Source organism: Lactuca serriola, chromosome 7 (genome assembly GCF_051521515.1).
Source record: "Lactuca serriola cultivar US96UC23 chromosome 7, Lser_US96UC23_V15, whole genome shotgun sequence".
NCBI lineage: Eukaryota > Viridiplantae > Streptophyta > Magnoliopsida > Asterales > Asteraceae > Lactuca > Lactuca serriola.
Window position 1 is genome coordinate 99327489 of NC_136414.1, and position 22512 is coordinate 99350000.

The window sequence follows — 22512 nt, forward strand, 5'->3', positions numbered from 1 at the left end:
ATGTTGTTCAAACTTGTCTTTCAAACATCAAAGAGAGGAGAAGGGATCATTTACCAGGAGAACTAGAGGAGGGACCAACTTTGGGGGAGCTACCTTCGGGTTGGCTGCCTTCGACGTCACAATCACTGAATAATTGGCGGATACCTTCTATATCAAGCTCGCCAAGATGAAGGTAGGAGGAAAAGTCCGTCTCGATGAAGGCCATCACAGAGGCGTGCATTGCCTGGGTGTGCTCCACAATAGCGCTTAGCTCCCCAGGATTAAACTTCCCAGTAGCAACTTGCTCCCGAACAGCCTGCTTGCCACCCTCCACATCGACAGCCATACACACCGCCTTCATCCATCTGACCCCGAGTGAGAACTCAAGACTCTAAACCACCCAGTCGACCACACGGATGACCCCCTTCTGAAGGAGCCAGGCTACATCTTCACCCAGGAATTTCCTCTTCGATGCCTCTACATCCAGCTACTCATCCTAGAGCTTCACCCTCTTCTCCAAATCTTCTTTCTCCAACTCCAGACCCTCCACCTGTTGGGTTTTGAGCAATCTAACACTTCCTAAGTGTGCATGCAACCCTAATAAACCTTGGATCTATGTTTTCTTCTAAAATACATGCAAATAATAACTTCCAAGGTTTCTTCCTAACTAGCATAGCATAAGGATTATGAATCATAAAAGTACTAGTAGAAATACATACCTTTTGATGATGGTTGATTGTTTGGAGTTTGAGAGCCAAGCACCAATAGTGTGAATGCCTCAAATGGAATCACAAATCACCACAAAAACTTGGAAAACTTTGAGAGAGTAGTATACTTTCTTGTGGAATCGGCCACCACTAAGTCTCACGCAACTAGTGTCTACCCTTAGGCCCTTTTTCTTGCATCATATGCTTCTTTATATAGTGTGCATGGTTAGGGTGAAACCCTAATAACCCATGTCTTTTCCTTTCCAAGGATCCATGGGTTAAAAGCTCCATGGACCATCCATGGACTTCCATATTAGCTTAGCCCATTAACAAATGAGTATTAGCCCACACTATATAAAATATAATAGCCCATAATTTAATCAGTCTTCTTTTTAATCTCTAAATTAATTCATAATTAATTTAAGACTAAAATTAATTAAATAACATGACTTCATATTAATATATTATAACTTATAATATATTAATAAATTGTAAGTATACAATTCTCATAAAATTATCAATAAATCGTTTGGGTGAAGTGCAACCCAAATGGACCATGCCGGGTCGGGTCAAGTATGTACCAAATAAGTTATGGACTTAGACACCTTATCCAACACCACCTTCTATGAAAAATGCTCCACTTCTATACCCAAACTCACCACATGCTCTTCCATAGAAGCCTTCTCCCCATCCAGCAAGTCATAACGCTCCTTGTACTTACCCTTCACATTTTCAAGGCTCGATACTCTCCACCTCAGCTCGTCATACTCAAAACTTGATGGCAGTAAAGTCCGCCAAATCTGAGTTGATGTGAAGAAGGCGCCCGGACGAGCTGTATGTTATAAGCTATTGGCCACGTGGGAGTTGGATAAGATTTTCAAAGCTTCAATAATGGCCAAAGGGAACACATGAAGACTCCATTTGTATGCAACCGAATGTTGCGTAAGTAGAGACTCACGAGTGAGCATCCACTCTGGGAGGAAGACACTGGAAGTAACTTGAGGAGTAGGAGTAGAACTTACATCAACACCATCTCTCAATGAAGATAAAATAAAAAGAGAGGGGGTTGGAACTTCACCCCTTGTCCCTTTCCCAAGATCTCCACTACCAAGATCAACTTTGTCCTTGGCTCTTCTTTTGGTCCATAAGGTGGTTTTGTTGCCTCGGTATCCATCCCCTATGACAGGTTCGAAGCGTCCTCATCGGGGATGGTAATCAAAATATTAGAATCCCCCAGCAAGAAGTCCACATTGCGTCTCTTGAGAAAACCTTTCCCAATAGTACTGGAACCAATGTCCCAGGCAAGATTGGAATCTATCCGAGCTATCCGCTGCTTGGTAGCAAACAAGGGGAGCACCAAGCACCAGCACTCGATCAGTACTAACAGTAGGCGGAAGTATCTCCACCAAAGGTACCTCTCGGTACCAGAGATTGCCCTTAAATTTTCCCCACAACACTATTTCAAAGGGAAAAATCTTCTCATGACATGCAATAGCAAGAAGTAAGGAAAATAAGTAAATCACTACCCCTAAAAATATATCTTTTAAAAGGGATGGGGGTGGAAGGGAAGAATACTTACCATCCTTCTCTATGAAGTATTGAGGCATCATCCCTCGAGCCCTCCAGGGGGAACTCATCCCGACTACGGCTACGATGTGATCCTCCCAATCTTCCTTAGTGAAATAGAAACCTCCCAGTGCTTGTGCCACAGTTAGCTTAGCATCCCATAGTTTGGGCGACCAGTCAGAGTAAACGGTCCTCCAAGGGTAGCCATAACCAACCAAGTTGCGGTTCACCCAAAACCATTTATCTTGCTAATTATTCTTGGGTGCTTTATGGTTAATGATGAACGCATGAATGCCCCGCCTTTAAGAGAAGGTATGGACATCGGATTGAGTGGAAGAGTTGAAGAAAGCCTTGAATGCCCAGATCTGAGGTAGCACCCCAAGCGCTCGATAGGCTAGATCAAAGCCCCAATTTCGCTGACATTGTTGCGAGTTAGATCACCCACAGAAAAAACATATTGACGCATGATCTCATCCAAACGTCAGTTTTCAGCAACCTTAAGCCCGCCTCGAAGATCGGAATAGGGACTCTGACCTTCCCCTTCGGTGGACGAGAGATGATCGCCCCTTTCATGGGATACTGCACCCCGTGTTTTGGCATTAAGTTGAACCCCGTTTGAAGAGTTTCAAACTCGCTTGGAGTTGGCTCGATACCAGTCCATGGTGTTGCTATTTTCTCTTGAAATTCATGAACAAGACGAACAAAGAGGAAAAAAAAGAAAAGATGGAAGCGGTTGAAGAAGTGGGAAGCGCAAAGATGAAAATCGTCCTTAACATGGAAGGTTTTTAATGAAAGGCGGGAATATCAAACAGTTACCATGATGAAACCGTCTGCCCAGACGTCTCTGTCAGATCAACGTGCGTCAGTGCCATCCGTGTCGTACACGTGTCTTGATCTAAGCTAGAACAACTCATCTACGCCAGGATAACACTAATGTTTACTAGCCTAAGGGACTTGTTAACGTATCCCACTAGGTATACGTTAAAGATAACAAGACCATTATCTTTATGATGACCTAGCTAATGGTCACAAATGTATTCTAGTGCCAGACCATGGCCCTCTCCCTCGTGCTAGGACCCTCTCACTTGGCGCCCTTGCACTCAGGTCCAATTCCTTATGATAATCTCCGATCTATAATCAGACAAAACACAGTCGGTCACCACCAGAGCGACACGTGTTGTGCCCAAGGTGTTGCCCTCTGTTTACTATGCACCAATAGAAGATGGCCACATGTGCTGAACTAAGCTCCAATAGGACTCTCCACGTCCTGTCGGCCCAGACGGGACAACATGCAATGTTGGGATCATGCACACGCAACAACATTTATAAAAGGATCCTTCTTTTCCATAAGAAGGGGTCACTTTCTCTCCATCAAAACCCTAATTACCTTATCCTCAAACAAACACTAACTAGACCGTCAGAGCTTCGTCCTAGGACCCACTCTCGGACGTCGACTGACGCTATATCTTTGTTTTTGTGATTACAGGACTCCACTAAACCGGGATCAGCAAGAGATGATGTTAAGTCCAAGACTCATATCACAATATGTGCAAACATTTGGTTCACCTCATCTATTGTAACGTTTTATAGATATGATCCAAAGATTGTAGACCTTTCGCCTAAAAGAAAAACAAATAGCACGAAAGAGAATAAGTCGTTGGATATTGTAAATATGTTCAACCTCACTAAAATATTTTTGTTATCATGCATTTTAACTAATTCTCGTTCATATTTTTCTCGCGCATCCTTATTCACTTGTTCTCATTTTACAAAATATAACTATCAAGAATTCATTTTGACAACATTCTGACAGAATGAGATTCAACAAAAAAAAGGTTCATACTATCATTTATACATGATTTAATTAGTGAGAATGTGTGATATTACTAATAATACATGATCCTATAGGGTTACACCTTATAACAAGTTACCATCAATTGATTATTTATTAGTATAATTTAATTATTAAAAAATATATCAATACTTGTATTTAATTGGAAAATTGATTATTCCATGGAAATAATATATTACTAACTATGAATTTATTATTTATGGAAATAATAATTTTTTTGATTAAATAACAACTTATGAATCATAACATCAAGTATGATAATTTATAGGTTTTATTTATCTCATTAAACTAGTTAGAGTTTGTTTGTTTATAAATGTGATTAATATAAAAGATATATATATATATATATATATATATATATATATATATATATATATATATACACACATCTAGTTATATAAAGTAAAATATGGGACAAAGCATGGGTTGTTTTTAAGCTGTTTAATAAGCTACACCATGCTTGTAAGACACTCTCTTTTACTTTTGCTTTTTGGTCTACATTAGATGAAGGATAAAAGGAAAAGAATTGCAAGCATTTGTAGCTAGTTTTTAGTTTCCTTTTCCTTCTTCTTTTGTGAAGCAAAACCGAGAGCTCCTAGAGCTCCAAGGGGTGCCAAATATTTGTGGTTTAAGCCCTCCCTCTCCTCTTCTTTTTATTAATTTTGTGCTACAAGTGAAGGCATAAAGTGTTGGTTCTCTTTAGACATATTTGTGGCGTATGTCTTAAAGCTTAAGAATAATATTTTACAAATGCTATACTAGCATATATGATGGTTCTACTCTTACTTGGTGGATACTTCCAGAGACCTTATCTTTTGGAGTTTAAAGTCATCTTCATCAACTTCTTAATTGCCAAAAGGAACCAGTGACTTCAAAGGTTGTTACACTTTCATTTCAATGGTTATTCTAATCTTTCTATGTCTTGAAAATGATCTTTTGATGGGAATAAACTAGTTTTATTTTAGTTCAAATCTTAAGTCTTCTGATACATTGTTTATGTTTTTGAAACAAATTTTTGAATGAAAACACAATCGGTATCAGAACCATTTTTGTAAGATTAGTTAGATTATTTGTTAAGTTAATGAAATCTTTTTTTTTTGGAAAACATTGATGGTTTTCTCTTTGCAAAAAAAAATCATACATATTTTTTATGACAACTTTAAAATGTTTATAATTGTTATTTTTTACTAAAAGTTTACATTCATATTTTTAGTCATAAAAGTTGTCTTAGAAAAACAAATAGTTGTTGTATATAATTTTGATTATATAAATTTGTATGATGTGCATAAACTAGCCATGAACTTTTATGTTGTTGCATGTGTTGATTTATTTCAAATGGCTGGAAATATTTATTTATTCATATGATATGTAATAATTAAATAGATAGTTTTCATTTGTTAATTTTTGTAAGTAATATATTAGTTTTAGAAATAGTTTATTTTTATAAAAATATAACAAGAATGAAGATGATGACCATTTTGAATATCAAAAGTTTATAAACTTTATTTTATTAAAGTTTCTTAATCTTTATAATATTATTTTTATAAAGTTACTACAAGGTGTTGAAGCAAGTGGGAACCTATGAAGACATTAGAACATAAAGGTCCATTATGTCCCTTTAGGAATGAACTTAATATTTTTGTGATGGATCAAAAAATGTCATTAGTTTATCGCTTGGTTTATACGCATGCGTTTTTTTATATATTTGTGTTGTTTTATATTTATTTTTTATAATTATGTTATGGTTTATAAATTAGTTTTTCAAATGCATAACAATATTTGAACACAAATAAACATCACAAAAGAGTTTGGTTTTAATGAAAATTACCTTTTAACATAAGATGGTAAAATAATTTTAAAAATTAAACAAACTTTATCGTTAAAACAATTAACCGGTAAAATTTCGGGATTAAAATTATGTAAGTTTAAAATATATATTTGTAAACTTATCAAACTCCAAACCTTATTTTATAAAAGGAAGTTCTATTAAAAGGTTTAAAAACATTCTAAAAAACCGAACTTAATGCTAGCTATTAAAATTTGATCGCGTCAATTTTATAAAACCAGATTTTATAAAAGAACTTTGTTAAAATGTGATTATACATCAAACAAGATTTTTTAAAGTATACCATGGTTTATTGGATGCATGCAGTAACCATGATATAATATGTTTTTTAAAACTAGCATTATAAAAACATCAAAGACCCCTTACAAACCTCAAATTCATGCAATCTTTGTTGATGAACACACAAACATCTCTTGTAGGCACTAGTTGGATAAAGGTCACCTAACCGTTTAGTGTTATCTTTTGATGGCCGGGGTGTGTTTTCGATTTCTATAACCAAGTTATATGTCAATTACACAAGTTTTTCAAATTAGATGATTTGACCGAAAATCTTTTGTGATAAAGGTCACCTAAGCAAGAGAAATCTAAGACATAAATGGGATCAACCATGTCTAATTAAATTTGTTATTAGTGATCCCATAATTCTAGGAATTATATAGTAGAATATAATTGATAATCGATATCTACCGGGTTGGATTCAAATGGATGGGATAAATGTCACCTACCCATTTATTTGTTTTGCAACTTGAATCCTTGACTTCGATAATTAATGTTTTTGGAAACTAAAAGGTTATTAATTATTATAGATTAAATACTGAAAATACTAAATGAATTTTGTTAAAATTTTGTAGATATAAATAATCCACTCTCATTACCTTGGATAATCATTTTCTTTAAATGACTTAATAAAACAATAACATTCAATATACTCAACTTCAATGAATGGGTTAATGTCTTGAGAGACAATCTCGTGAGAGATGTGAAATTGTATACACTTAAAGGTCCTAGTCCTAAGCAAATTGCTTTGAGCAATAGACCTGAACATGATACCTAGTAAAGGTATCACTGTGCGGCTCAAGATGCTTCTAACATCACACTAGGAATAGTTATTCATTACTTCCAAGAATTCTTGGATAATTTAGATATATATCTGCTGATATGACATATTAAACAATATTCCAATAAATACAGTGATATTTGTTTTAAACTTGTTCAAACAATGGAATAATGCAAGGCTGAAAAGACTCACTTTTATGTGATCAAAGAAGCCCATGTTTTACGGACTGAACAACTTTAAGCCCAAGAAATCCAAGAAGGCTCACATAGATAAATCTTGTTCCTTTTGTGGAGAAACTGGACACTAGAAGAGGAACTGCTTCTCTTACCTGAAAAAAAGTCTGGAAGAGACTAGTATTTTAGGTATCTACTAGATAGAACTCATACTTTTCATATAACACTAAGTACTTGGTACTTAAATGTTAATCTAATATTTATAACTTCTTTTCAGATATTCATATAAGAGTAACCAACTGAACATAAGCAAGTTGGAACAATACTCTTGGAGTTTAGTGCATTAGTTATGCTTAGAATATAAACTACTTGTAATATGAAATAATGTTTGTTTTGGAAATTTTGCATGTCTAAATATATATGTCCCAGTTAGTTTATTTAAATGTTTGATTATTTACTTGACCGTTTTTTCATAACGATAATATTCAGATTCTGCGTTGATTAACTTCCACTTATGATACTAGATCTCTTAATAGAATTGTAAAGTAAATATCAGTCCTTTCTAAATAACAAGTTCTATATGCAAACACTTTGACTTAAACTTGTTTTGAATCAAAGTTGTCTAAGACATTGTTATCTTTATTATATAAATGAGATATACATATTCTAACTTCAAGAAAAGGATATTTGAAGGCAAATAATATAGTTTATTTAACATATGTGAATCCTATTAATATATATATATATATATATATATATATATATATATATATATATAAGATTCCTAATCATATTTTTACTACTATCGTAACACCGTGAAAATTTGAACAATTTTTCACTTTTGAAAAACCATAAATATCATTCACAATCATTTTAAAATCATTGTATCAACATTGTATCAGTACAAAATCCCAAGATCATAATATATATAAACTCCAATGTGTATGTGTGTGTACGAATCATGTCGGCGCCTTCCCGCGCTCATCACTGGTACCTGAAACACATAACACAACAACTGTAAGCACAAATGCTTAGTGAGTTCCCCAAAATACCGCATACAACACATACGCCACTCGAGGCTATAATACGACCTTCCGGTCGATGTGTCTCAGCGGGACCCTCCAGTCCCGTAGCTCGTTGGACCCTCTGGTCCGGTCATGCTCGTTGGGCCCTCCGGCCCGGTCTGTATCGTTAGACCCTTCAGTCCTGTCTATAACATCATACAACATACATATAACACATATCACATAATCTCATACATAACACATAAGACCCTCTGGTCCACACAATATACCACTCTAGGTAACGTATAGTGAGAAGACTCATCTCGGTGTCTCGGTAAATATCTGACTCGGTAAAAATGTGATCTAGCCTCCACCTAATCACATAAAGTAAATACTCTAATAAATACAACTGTACTCAACCCTAAAAGTCAACAAGGTCAACAGTCAACTTTGACCCGACTCGTCGAGTGCACTAGGGCGACTCGGCGAGTCTACACGTGTCCACTGACTCTCTTAGTCCCTCTCTTGGCACGTCAAAAATGACATCCCAATCTCATGGCTCCCAAAATGACTCATAAAGCTCCAAGGATTAAGGTCTCTGGACCTCTTTGGGTCCGGATCCAAGACATAAACTCGAGAAGGGACCAAATGCTCCACTTAATCAACCTCTAAAAGGGTTAGAAAACCCTAACACTAAGAATCAACACCAAAACTGAAGAAGGTCCGAGAAAAATACCTCAATACAATCTCTATGAACTCAAAAATCACCAAAATCGCACCTCCTTCAGCCTCCTCTTGCCTTGGTCACTTCCTTCTTGTAAAAACACCCACAAAAGGATCAAGAATGGCCTTTCCTTCCTCACAAATGCTCTAGATCTCTTAGGGTTTCTCTCTGGGGGTTGGTGGCCACAAATGACGGCCCTAAGGGCCTTTAAATAGGTCTTAAACCCTAGAAATTAGGGTTTCATTAAACAGCGTGGACTCGCCGAGTCCACTCATGAACTCGCCGAGTCCAGCTGTGAACTCGCATACAAATCCGCGACCATAATCGGCGAGTTTAGACACCAGCTCGCCGAGTCTCCTCACAACTTTCAAAAATAAGAGAATAAAATATAATACCTGGGAATCTGGATATTACAATTATCCCCCACTAGAATCAGACTTCGCCCTCGAAGTCTCACTCTGCAAACAACTCTGGATGCTGCTCCTGCATCTCACACTCCGGTTCCCAAGTTAACTCTGACCCTTTCTGATGTTGCCACTGGACCTGGACCAGAGGCACCTCCTTGTTTCTCAAAACCTTGATCTTCCGATCCCTAATTGCCACCGGTCTCTCAACATAATTCAGGCTCGCATCCACCTGAATGTCTTCTAGTGGCACCACTGCTGACTCGTCGGCTATACACTTTCGCAGATGTGACACGTGGAAAGTGTCATGAATCTGACCCAACTCTGCTAGCAACTCCAAACGATAGGCTACCCTGCCTACCCTCGCGATCACCCTGAAAGGGCCAATATATCGGAGCCCCGACTTGCCCCTCTTCCTAAATCGGATCACTCCTTTCCAAGGAGAGACCTTCAGGAGCACGAAATCGCCGGCTTGAAACCCGAGCTCGGACCGGCGTCTGTTCGCATAACTCTTCTGACGACTCTGAGCGGTCAACAACCTTTGTCTGACCTGTTGGATCTGCTCTGTCTTCTGAAGCACAATCTCGGTACTACCCATCACACGTTGCGCTACCTCTCCCCAGCAAATAGGGGTTCGACACCTCCTCCCATACAACAGCTCAAAGGGTTGCATGCCAATGCTCGAATGATCGATGTTGTTATAAGAAAACTCTGCCAAGGGCAAATACGTGTTCTAACTCCCGCCGAAATCCAACACACATGCTCGGAGCATGTCCTCGAGTGTCTGAATCGCCCGCTCACTCTGCCCGTCAGTCTGTGGGTGGTATGAGGTACTAAAATGTAGTTTGGTACCCAATTCCTCACGAAACTTCTTCCAGAATCTGGAAGTGAAACGTACATCTCGATCTAAGACAATCGATATCGGCACTCCATGTCGTGATACCACCTCTCTCACGTACATCTCTGCCAAAATCTCCGCAGAAAAGCTCTCACTGATGGCCAGGAAGTGAGCACTCTTCGTCAACCTGTCCACAATCACCCAAATTGCATCGATACCCCTCGCGGTCCTTGGCAATTTAGTAATGAAATCCATGGTAATCTGTTCCCATTTCCACTCAGGAATCTTTAATGGCCGCAGCTTACCATGTGGACGCTGGTGCTCGGCCTTCACCCTGCGACAGGTCAAGCACCTCTCTACAAACCATGCTACATCCCTCTTCATACCGGGCCACCAATAATCCTTTTTCAAGTCTAAATACATCTTAGTGGCCCCGGGATGGATCGAGAATTTCGATCGATGAGCCTCTTCCATCAAAATGGTACGTGTTCCGCCCACAGACGGTACCCATATCCGACCCTGAAATGTCATAAGCCCCCGGCTATCGGTAACGAATTCTGATACCAGCCCGACAACTCGCTCTCTCTTCTGGCTTTCTGACCTCACAGCCTCAGCCTGGGCCCCACGAATAGCATCCAACACTGGGGTCATCACTGTCAATCTCAAACAAACATCTCGTATTGGGGCGCCCTCCGCCCTACGGCTCAGTGCATCGGCTACAACATTAGCCTTGCCCGGGTGGTACAGGATCTCACAATCATAATCCTTGACCATGTCCAACCACCTCCTCTGGCGCATATTCAGGTTGGGCTGATCCATCAAATACTTCAAGCTCTTGTGGTCCGTGTATATCGTACACCGAACCCCATACAGATAATGTCGCCAGATCTTGAGGGTGAACACTACTGCTCCTAGCTCCAAATCATGATTGGGATATCTCGACTCATGAGGCTTAAGCTGCCTCGATGCATATGCTATCACATTCCCCCTCTACATAAGCACCGCTCCTAATCCGGATATCGATGCATCACAATATACCACAAAATCCTCCATCCCTTCCGGAAGGGCTAACACTGGGGCTTCGCATAATTTCTGGCGAAGTGTCTCGAACGAGGTCTGCTGCTCCGGACCCCAAGAAAATGCAATACCCTTCCAGGTCAACTTAGTGAGTGGCATGGCGATCTTGGAGAAATCCTTAACAAATCTCCAATAATAGCCGGCCAAACCCAGAAAACTCCTAATCTCGGTGGGTGATCTCGGCACCTTCCACCTCATGAACGCCTCAATCTTGGCCGGATCGACCAATATCCCATTCTGGTTAACGAGATGCCCCAAAAACTTAACCTCACGTAGCCAAAACTTACATTTGGAGAACTTGGCATAAAGCCTCTCCGATCTCAGAACTCGGAGGATCTCCCTCAAATGCTCCTCAAGCTGCTCTCTGGATCTCGAATACACCAATATGTCATCGATGAACACGATCACTGAGTGATCCAACATCGGTCTGCACACCCTGTTCACGAGATCCATGAACATCGCCGGTACGTTGGTGAGTCCGAAAGGCATCACCACGAACTCGTAATGCCCATAACGAGTCTGGAATGTTGTCTTCTGGACGTCCTCCTCCCACACCCTCACCTGATGATACCCAAACCTCAAATCGATCTTGGAGAACCAAGATGCTCCCTACAACTGATCGAACAAATCATCGATCCTCGGCAATGGGTAACGGTTCTTGACCGTTAGCTTATTCAACTCACGATAATCAATGCGCATCCGGTGCGAACCATCCTTCTTCTTGACAAAGAGAATAGGCGCCCCTCATGGCGAACTGCTCGGCCTAATAAACCCCTTCCCCAGCAACTCCTGGAGCTGCGAGGATAACTCCTGCATCTCCAGAGGCGCAAGGTGATAAGGCGCCTTGGCGATAGGCGCAGCTCCCAGAACCAATTCAATATCGTACTCTACCTGCCTCTCCAGAGGCACACCCGGCAACTCCTCTGGAAACACATCCGGAAACTCACGCGCTATCGGGACCTCATCAACTGACTTCGGTCTCTCTGAATCAACCCTCGCAACCATCACATATGCCACAAATCCCTTACAGCCTTGCTGTAGACTCTTAGTTGCTCGGGCGGCCGAGCAAAATGCTGACCCCGTACGTGTACCCTCGCCGTACACCGTAAGAACTCCCCCACTAGGGTATCGAATCGTCACCAATTGACGCTCGCAGTCTATCACAGCTCCATATCGGCTCAACCAATCCATACCCACTATAACACACACGTCCCCCATCGCGATCGAGACCAGATCTATCGGGAACTCCACACCGAAGATCTCAAGGACACATCCTCGAATCACATCTGAAGCATACACTGCTCGCTCATCAGCTATAGAAACTCACAGAGGTCGATCCAACGCCTCTCGACGGATACTAATGTGCTGACTAAAAGCTACGGAAACGAACGACCGACTCGCACCCGAGTCAAATAAAACCAGAGCAGGCACACAACTCACAAGAAAAATACCTACGCATATCATCATATAAGCATAAAAACTCAACCCAAATAAAAGATGAAAAGAGAATATATACCAGCCACAACATTGGGCACCGTGCGGACCTCCTCGCAGTCAACTAAAATGCTCTCCCACGAGCCTTCGGGGCCTCGGCCTTCACCGGCCGAACCTCGGTAGCCCTAGCAGCAGGCGCAGATCCCTGCAATGAAAGCAAACCAAAAATCCCTTGGGGAAATCCTTAGCGATATGCCCCTCCTTCCCGCACTTGTAGCACACTCCAGCCCTGCACGACCCCTCATGACTCTTACCGCACTTCCTACAAGTGCGGCCCTTCGCGCCCCCAGATCTCGAATCAGCGGGTCTAGCCCGCTTGGCTGCCAGCTGAGACTAAGCCAGTCGCCAATCCGCCCTCTGTGACTCGGCCTCCTCCCTGGCCTGAGTCTCCAACTCAATCTCCCTCTTCTGGGCATTTGCCTGGAGCTCAGCAAATGTCCGGTAAGTCGAGTTCGCCACGAACTCCCGAATATCTCTCCTCAGAAGACTCAGATAACGGCTCATACGAGCCTGCTCAGAAGACACCTGCTCAGGGCAAAACATCGCCCTCTCATGAAACTTCCTGGTGATCACTGCCACAGAATCAGTACCCTGTTTAAGGGTCAAGAACTCCTGAATCAACCGTTCCCTCTCCAACGGGGAAACAAACTCCTCTCTGAACATAGCGGTGAACCTCTCTTAGGTCACCTCGGAAATCTCAGCCAAAGTGAAGTTCGCCGTCACGAACTTCCACCAATCCTTCGCTCCCAGGCGGAGCTGGTTCAGGGCGAACCGAACCCTCAAGTCACCTCGGAAATCTCAGCCAAAGTTTAGACACCAACTCGCCGAGTCTCCTCACAACTTTCAAAAATAAGAGAATAAAATATAATACTTGGGAATCCGGATGTTACAACTGTGTAAGGGAAATAATTTTTAAGGAACTATATACTGTGTTGTATGACTTCCTTTCTAATTAATGTCTAAGATTTTATGCAAGATACCAAATCAACTTTACTATAAGCTATAATAGTTATAATTATATTTTACATGGTAAAGCATAATTCTGAAACCTTTGCTTAAATTTCAAGCATAAAGTTGAGATACAGTCCAGTAACACCATTTAAAGCTTTAAGTGATAATAAAGGATGAATGAGACCTTATCGGATAAAGTTTCCTTTCTAATCCATAGAAATTATCTTCCTGAAATGCTCTTAGGATTATACCTTAATCAATATTAGTTGTATCTTGAATACAAACACCAAAAAATTACATATTTGTAGAATATTCTAAAAGGGCATTTAGATTATACATACCTACCAAGAATAAGTTCTCTTATTCTTCTGAGTATTGAGTTAGCAGAAAGCAAGCTTCTAGTGACAAGGCAAGTGGGAGACACATGGAACTTGAAGAAGCTCATGAACCATAGCCTGATGTAGCAATTATTGGCACTATATTCAACAAGGAATTGTTGATCTTGAATAATCGCTATTCATGAACACAAACAATTCACATTAATGGTAGAAATCATCTTAATTTGACTTGAGAAATATGGAATATATCTTTGAAGAGTTCTTCTTGATGGTTTCTGGTAAATCCATCAACTACCAAGATGCTATATCAAATCTTGAATTTGATAAATGACTTAGAGTCATAAATATTGAGATGTAATTTATATATAAGAATCAAGTATGTGATTGATTAATCTTCCTCTCTATAGCAAGGCTAGAAGGAGTAAGATATTCTTTTAGAAAGAATATATACATGGATATCATACACATTTAGCAAGGTTTTCATAAAAGGATTTTATCATACTCGTGTCATTGACTATGGTCCTTATCATACTCATGACATTGAGTATGATCAAACTTTTTCACAAGTATATATGATTAGAACAACAAGGATATATTATTTACTATAACTTCATATTCTAAATATAAGACATAGCAAATAGATTTCAAGAAAGACCATTTTTCTAAATAGACATCTACTAGAATATATCTATATAGCTTAGTCTGGAGGTTTTCTTAATCCATGTTATCCTAACCAAATGTGTAAGGCTTAAGATCTACTTGTAGATATAAAGGAAATATCTGAAGGTTGTAATAGTCATTTTAATATGAAGATACAAGGTGTTCTTTTATATCAAAATGAAAAGAACATATGTGTTTACTAAGAACTAGTGGGAGGATAGTGATATTCCTAATCTTGTATGAATAAGACATACTTAGTCATTTGAAATAACATTCTGAATATGGAAGGTCGTTTCACCTTGACTCGGAAAGTATTTCTATAAACACCTAGGAGTAACAAGATACATTCTTAGAATGTAAAACCTATACAGATAGATAAATACGAATATTTAAAGTTTTAAATTCTTTTACATGAATTAACAATATCTTGGAAAGGGACATGATACAAGATTTCATTGGAGAATTCAGCATTGTAACATGACAGCTATCTTGAGTCTGTCTCAAAAGGACCTAGCACATAGGTTTGAGATAGATGAAATGATTCATATTCTATTTGTGTAATGACCCAAATTTTTATTTTTATATTTAAAATACAATATTAAATCCTCATAAAATAAAACCAGTCGTTACCCTTTGAAAACTACAATTAAGGTTATCAAAAACTTCCAACCATACTTATAAATTAATATTTGAAAGAAAACATTAGCGGAAGCAAAAACATCCCAGCTTTAAATGCATAACATTTTTTTATATAAGTCTTCGAGAGAATGTCGCCTGCAGTCACACCGGTCTCCTTTCTTTATTAAAACATGATAATCCTGAAAAACGTTAAATAACAACGGGTAAGCATAAACTTAGTGAGCACACACATTACTCTACCATTATCTAGATCACTTACTTACACATAACACATATCACATAAAACATAACATAACATAAACATAAACATTCCTAACACATATTGTTGGTACCAACCATAACATTGTTCCTCCTTCCGGGTACCAACCATAAATTAGTGGTACCAACCATAACATTTTGCCTTACCTTGTTCACTCTATCGAATTAGAGTATCCATGAACAAAACATGAAACAAATAATTCCTACATAATAGGAGAGTTAGTGTAACTTACCTCTCTTGGTAGCTTGAAATACTCTAGTTGCAATATCCAAGTGAATATCCGTGAACAAAACATGAAACAAATAATGCCTACATAATAGGAGAGTTAGTGTAACTCACCTCTCTTGGTACCTTGAAATACTGTAGTTGCAATATCCAAGTGAACTTCCTTCTTTTTTAACACCTACACAATAATTATAACACCTATTTAACTTGTGCTTCATAACTATACTTTAAAATACTTTCCTTTGCATTACTGTATCTTTTCTTTGATTTTAGTGTTCTGTTCAGGACATGAATTCTTAACTTTAAAACCATAATGAGGTTCTGATAAAATTGTATTCATGTAGATCCATCTTTTAGCTTTCCGGGAAAAGAATCTTGTCCTAACGATTTTTTGTTGATTTTATATTAATTTTACAAGTTAGCCATCTTGAGCTGTTACTTTCGGGACTCACATGCAATTGTGGTAACTTTTACTCTAGGAGGGTTGTGATTTAAACCATAGGAAAAATTAATGGTATACAATACATTAATCACTAACCATATCCTTTGATTTTTCATGAATTCGAGTTTTGTAGGATTAATTATGCATATCACAAGTTCATGTAACATTTCAGTAAATTTCTGGACCACTCTTCACTCTTTGAATAAACTATACAAATCTACAAGGAATTAAATCAAGCCCTCCATATGGAGAAAACAAGACATCGATTCCTAACTATAGGATTTGGAATTTTGGCATTTAGTGTCCAAATGAATTTATTATGATTTTTAGAAGACGGCACATGAAATTTGTGACAGCATAGACCCTTATGAGAAAACTGGCCATTTACCCCTCAAGGGTTTGGAATTTGGAAAAGTGATTCAAAGTTTGAACAAACTAGACATACTAATCTTTCCAGAAAAGTAAATCTCACAACTTTTAGATGTTCAGATTGCCTCAAACGGATTTTAGAAATTGAAGGGCAGAATTGGAAAAATAGGTCATTTTAGCTTTTCATTCACTTTTGGTGTTTTATTAAGAACTTAATGATTAATTTTTAACCTTAGGACTTTAGACATCATAATTGATTACATATTGGTTTAACAAGATGTATTAATGAAGTTTTCCTAAAGGACTTAATGCTTCGCCTAATAAGGTCTCAAAGTTATAGATTTTCAATAATATATCATTTTCTTCTCATCATATTAGGGTTAATTTAACAAATTAACCCATTAAGCTCTTAAAATACCACATGACTGGAAATTCGAGTCCTTCACAGATTTATCATTAAATGGCGGTCTAATGGTGGAGTTGTGGTGGTTAATGGTGGTCAAACCACCAAAAACAAAAGTATATTGTTATTTTGGGCATGAAAAGGGACAATGTTCAAATGTATGGATTTTAACCTTAATTCTCCTTAATCAACAGAGGAAACCCCAGCCACCCATCCATGGTGGCCTGTGGTGGCAGGGGGAGCCACTCATCGGCGGCAGGAGGCGGCCGGTAGTGGTTTTTGGTTGGTGGTGACGAAAGAAATACCATACAACACACACACACGAGACACTAGAAAAAGGATTGCTTGTGGACTTCCACATCAAAACACACACATACACACCCATCGACAGCCACCCTTCGGTGGTGGGTGGTGGCAGAAATCCCGCCGGCAGCCTAGGCTGTCGGCCATGGGGTAGGGCTTCTCGATGGGAAAGAAAAGAGGAAGCAAGAAAAAAAACGAAGTCCTTACCTAGGTAGACTAGAATAATCGGTTGCAGTCCCTCTCTAACATCATCCACTTCACGGTGGCTCCCCTCTCCTCTTCTCGATGGCGACTACAAGAATCCGACAGCCTCTCTCTCTTCGACACGGCAATAATTGATCGTCAAAAAAGATACGATCGAACAACTAGGATTGAGTTTTGGTGTTAATAGCTTCGATGGGATGCCATACGATCGAATGTACGCATGTTCGGTCCCAAGGACCAAGCCCAAACAGATTCTGGTCGATTAAGAGTGCACAAAACCCCGACTTTCAGCTACATCCCTGATCTTTCCCATAGATACAGAAACTACCCTCTAAACAAAATCCTTGACAACAACAGTTTCTGTTTTGACATTTTTAAACCTTAATCCCTTGATACTTTTCATTATTGATTCTTAAATGCTATTACTCTCAATGGTTTTATTTTCTTGAATGATCCATTTATTTAATTAATAAGTTTACATTATTATTATTATTATTATTATTATTATTATTATTATTATTATTATTATTATTATTATTATTATTATTATTTTATTTTCTTTATTTATTATTTAACGACTTCCAGTTTATCAAACGTCTTTTCTTTGAGTATCATCGATATAATTCTTTAGAATATAAATCCCTAATCATACGATTATTCTTATAAATTGAGAAAATCATTTTTGAAATTACTAATGAGGAATAGGGCGCTATAATTTGCTTAACAAATAAATCCATCATTTATGACATATCATGATATACAAATTGAATACATGGTTAAGTCATTGGATCACTATGAGAATATTCTAAGAGTACTTAATAAGAACTAAGAGAATGTATACGACATAATTAGTTTAGAGTAGAATCTTCATGTAAAGAGCTATATAGGATTCTTATTTCTAAACAAATATAGATAATTATGAATTATAATTGGATTATTAATTCATTATGGAATGAAGAGTAAGCTTAGTTGGAATGAGTTCCAAGAAAAACATAATGACACAATCTACTACAAAATAAGAATACGCTACTTTAGAAGTTGAGTCAAATATTATTGGATGAATGAGTTCATTGAAAAACTATTTCGATTTCTGCCATTCCAGAATCACATAGAAATCTTTATGACTTCGAGAGTATACTTAATCAAGATAAGAGACTTTATATAACGAAAGAAAACCAATCATATTCTCCGAGATATGTAACTATACCCAGAGTAAAGTAAAATTTGGAGATGATAATGTTCGCAGAAGTCACACAAATTAAATTTGGTTGAACCTATTAATAATGTGCTTCTTTTGAGCTAAATATGAATGATCACACTTTAGCTATAGGATTGTATTGTTCTAGAAATAGGATTTTGATTTGGATTTAGTATTTGGATATTGGAATATTATAACAACAACTATTACACAATGTTTTGATATATTGGGATATGATCATCACATTAATACTTCGTGTCTTCTATATTAACATGTTTAATCCATGAATAATTTTATTATTCTAAAAGTTCATAGTCGGTTATAATTATGGGATTAATTGTGAAGTAAGACTAATATGAATTGGATTGGTTCACTCTCACTAGATGAAAATAGGCAAGTGGTTGTAACCAGGTTTCATAGGTACTTGTCAGTGAACTAGTATTGAATGGACCCACATCAAGATCTACTCATAGATCGTAGTTATGAGTAATACTTGATTAAAAGGTACTATCTTTTCATCCTTAACACCTGAGATATATTGTGGGACTTAAGTGTAGGGAGTGTTTTGCTTTGATATGTTCAAATGTTGATCCTTAACCGAGTAGTTATAAAAGTCATTTTTAGGTATGGTGCAAACCATGCAAGAGGCTTATGTAGTCATATGAGATTTGTTCATCTTATGGGTTGATAGTTAGACATCTAACGCGCATTACCCAAAGTTGAATTACAAATCAGATTGATTGCGATCCATGGCTCGTGTTCAATAGGATGTCTGTAACAAAGGGATAGTTGATAAACTTACCTTAATACATCATTTGAAGCTTGGAGATTTTGCGAATTAGATGTTGATGAATGACATTCTTCGTCATGTGTTATTGGGGGTAATTGTCACAACTAGAAATTTTGGTACCTTGTAACTACAACACTTATAACAATTATGAATCAATAACATGAAAGCATTCATGATGCTCATTCTATAACAACAAAACTCCATCAAATACTACATTCTAGCCCTACAAATGGTCAACAAAGAATTGGAAACCTTTGAAATCCTAATTTGAATTCATTTTGGACTAGGATTCCTTATTGGGCCTAATGGACTAATAAACTTCCAAATTATCCATCTTGAATCTAGAACTCTCTAATGGGCCCTAAATGGACCCATATACATGAAACATAACATTTTGGGCCTTAATAGGTCACAACCAAATAAATTTAGCCCTATTAGGTCATAAAAATTACACTTTGATTTATTTGGGCCCAAACATCATCTAAGTGAGTCATAATATGGGCTAAACACTCAAAAGCCCAAATTTTATCTTTTCCCTCTCCAATCTCGGCCCAAGCCCACAAAGAAAGAAAGAGTTGACTTTATGGTGCCAACTCATTTTTATCTAGTGGACTTCCATGCATACTCTCATACTTCCATGCACCTATCTCATCACTCACTCTCTCTTCTCTTCTCTCTTTCTTCCTCTCGGCCGAACCCAAACACACACACACACACTTCACTCAAGATTCTCTCAAAGAAACTCTCTCCATTCCTCTCCAAATTTTCGAGATCTAAGAGGCTTTCAAAGAGATTATTCCACAAAACTCATCATCTAAGGTAAGTTCATGCTTGGATCTATGACCTAGACTCTTTGTTTTATCAAAAACCTCTTTCTAATCCATACAAAATCATGACCACTCTCTTAGAAATCATCTAAGTTCGAGATCTTCCAAGGAAGGTTGCTAAAGCCGAGAAATAGCATTAAACTTCTTCTATTCTTCTTCAAAAACCGAAACTACAACTCAAGGTGAGCTTCATACCCCTCTATTTTTTCGGTTTTCATATGTTTTATGGGGGAGAATACAAGAAAATGTGTAGATCTATGTGTATGTGTATGTGTATGCTATGTGTGATTTTATGCATGTATGTGTGTGATGTTATGTGTTTTTGTGATAAATATGTAACAAAAAGGGGTGATAATTCAAGATCTATGGCATGACAAAAGAAACAAACAAAAACTAAGTTCTTTTACACTAAGCTAGTTAAGAAAAATAGCTTATAGGGTTATGAGGACCATACTTTAACATAAAACCCATTTTAGGACTTAAAATGTTAAAAATACAAAACTTGGGGTAAAAACTGTCAAGTCACGGTTTATTGAGGGCCAAAAGAGTCAAAACAGTTTTTATAATCATTTTTCTGAATATTAGAATTTTAAAAGGACTTAAAATGCAAAAATTTAAGTTATTGGGCTAAATATGGGCTTTTCGGCCCAACAAGCCCAAAACTGCGAAAATTGAAGTTTTTAAGGGGCTGAATTGTAACATTTTGTAAAACAGGGGATTTGAAGTGAAATAAAACTATTTCAAAGGTCAAAAATTCTTTTCAAATTCAAAAAGGATAAAAAAATGTAAACTTTTTATATTTTGGGCCAAAACTGTAAAAGTTACGAAATTTGGGGTTTTAATTGAGAAAACATCATTCTGGAAGGGCTAAAGCTGTTTACAAAATAAATTTTGGGTTAAAAATGTCTTTTCAACAAGTTTATGATACAAAAGTGTCAAAAAAATGTTTTAAGGACTAAAAATGAAATTCTTTTTTATAAAGGACTAAAAGTGTTATTTTTATAAAAGAAAGGTTGTGAAAAGGTAAAAATCTTACTTTCAAACAAATTAATTCATTAAGAGAAAATACAAGATACCTAACTAGCGAATAAAACGCAAAACGAATACACCTTCAATTCCAAATATCGTTATAAACGAATTGATTCGGTCTCGAATCAATACAAAACATCAAGAATCAATTTAAAAACACTTCAATAGATACGTAATGACTACAATGAGTAAATCTACAAACTTTGGGCTTATGAGTTTCAAATCATGCTTGTTGGGCCTTGCAAGCCCACCAACATGATCTTTGGGCCCAAAGAGATACCGCTTATATGTTATTGGGCCTTCAATGACCCAATATTTTATAAAACGACTTTTCAATAGCTTTTATGTGCTAGTGGGCCAAATTGTCCCGTTAGAAAAGCTAGTAAGGTCACAGTAATCAAGTGCGAGTTGGACCATCATGTCTTTCGTATCCACGACAGCCTAAGGTACTTACGATAGTAGTAGGACATAATGCCCCCCTTCTCTTCGTTCGCTAAGGCTTACGAGAAATCTAAGTAGATAAAATTAGGACGATATACAATGTGGATTAACCAATATTCATTCGTTAAGACAATACAAAAATCAATAATCACGAATACATTTCAACATCGGAAAACATCGGGTTTTCCGGGGAATTCAATACTACTCGCTCGAAACTTTATAACTATAATACAAAATATCCTTCATATATATATGTTTTTAAAATCATTCATGCATCAACTTATGGATCTTCACACTTTGATAAACAAAAGTCTTTTCAGAAAATATCGGATTTTCTGGGTTTTACAAACTACATAAATCATTTTATCACAACATTGCTTATGAACTCACCAACATTTCATATGTTGACGTTTTTCCAAAATAACTTGTATTCTCAGGTAACAGGTAAGCTGAAGAGTTATAAGAAGTAATGTTAGATGTTATGTTGTTAAAAACACTCGAACTATTATTATTATGAATGTGTAATGTTAAAACAATGTACTTGATGTGAACAATTCCAGTTGTAATATATTGATGCATGTTGACGTTTATGTTATGATTCATGTATATTCATTGTGTCGATATTCAATTAAATTCACGCGAGCCCTCGGACGTTTCCGCCGTCTGGTTCGGGGTGTGACGGTAATAAAATGTTGCTAGACATTCACTACTGT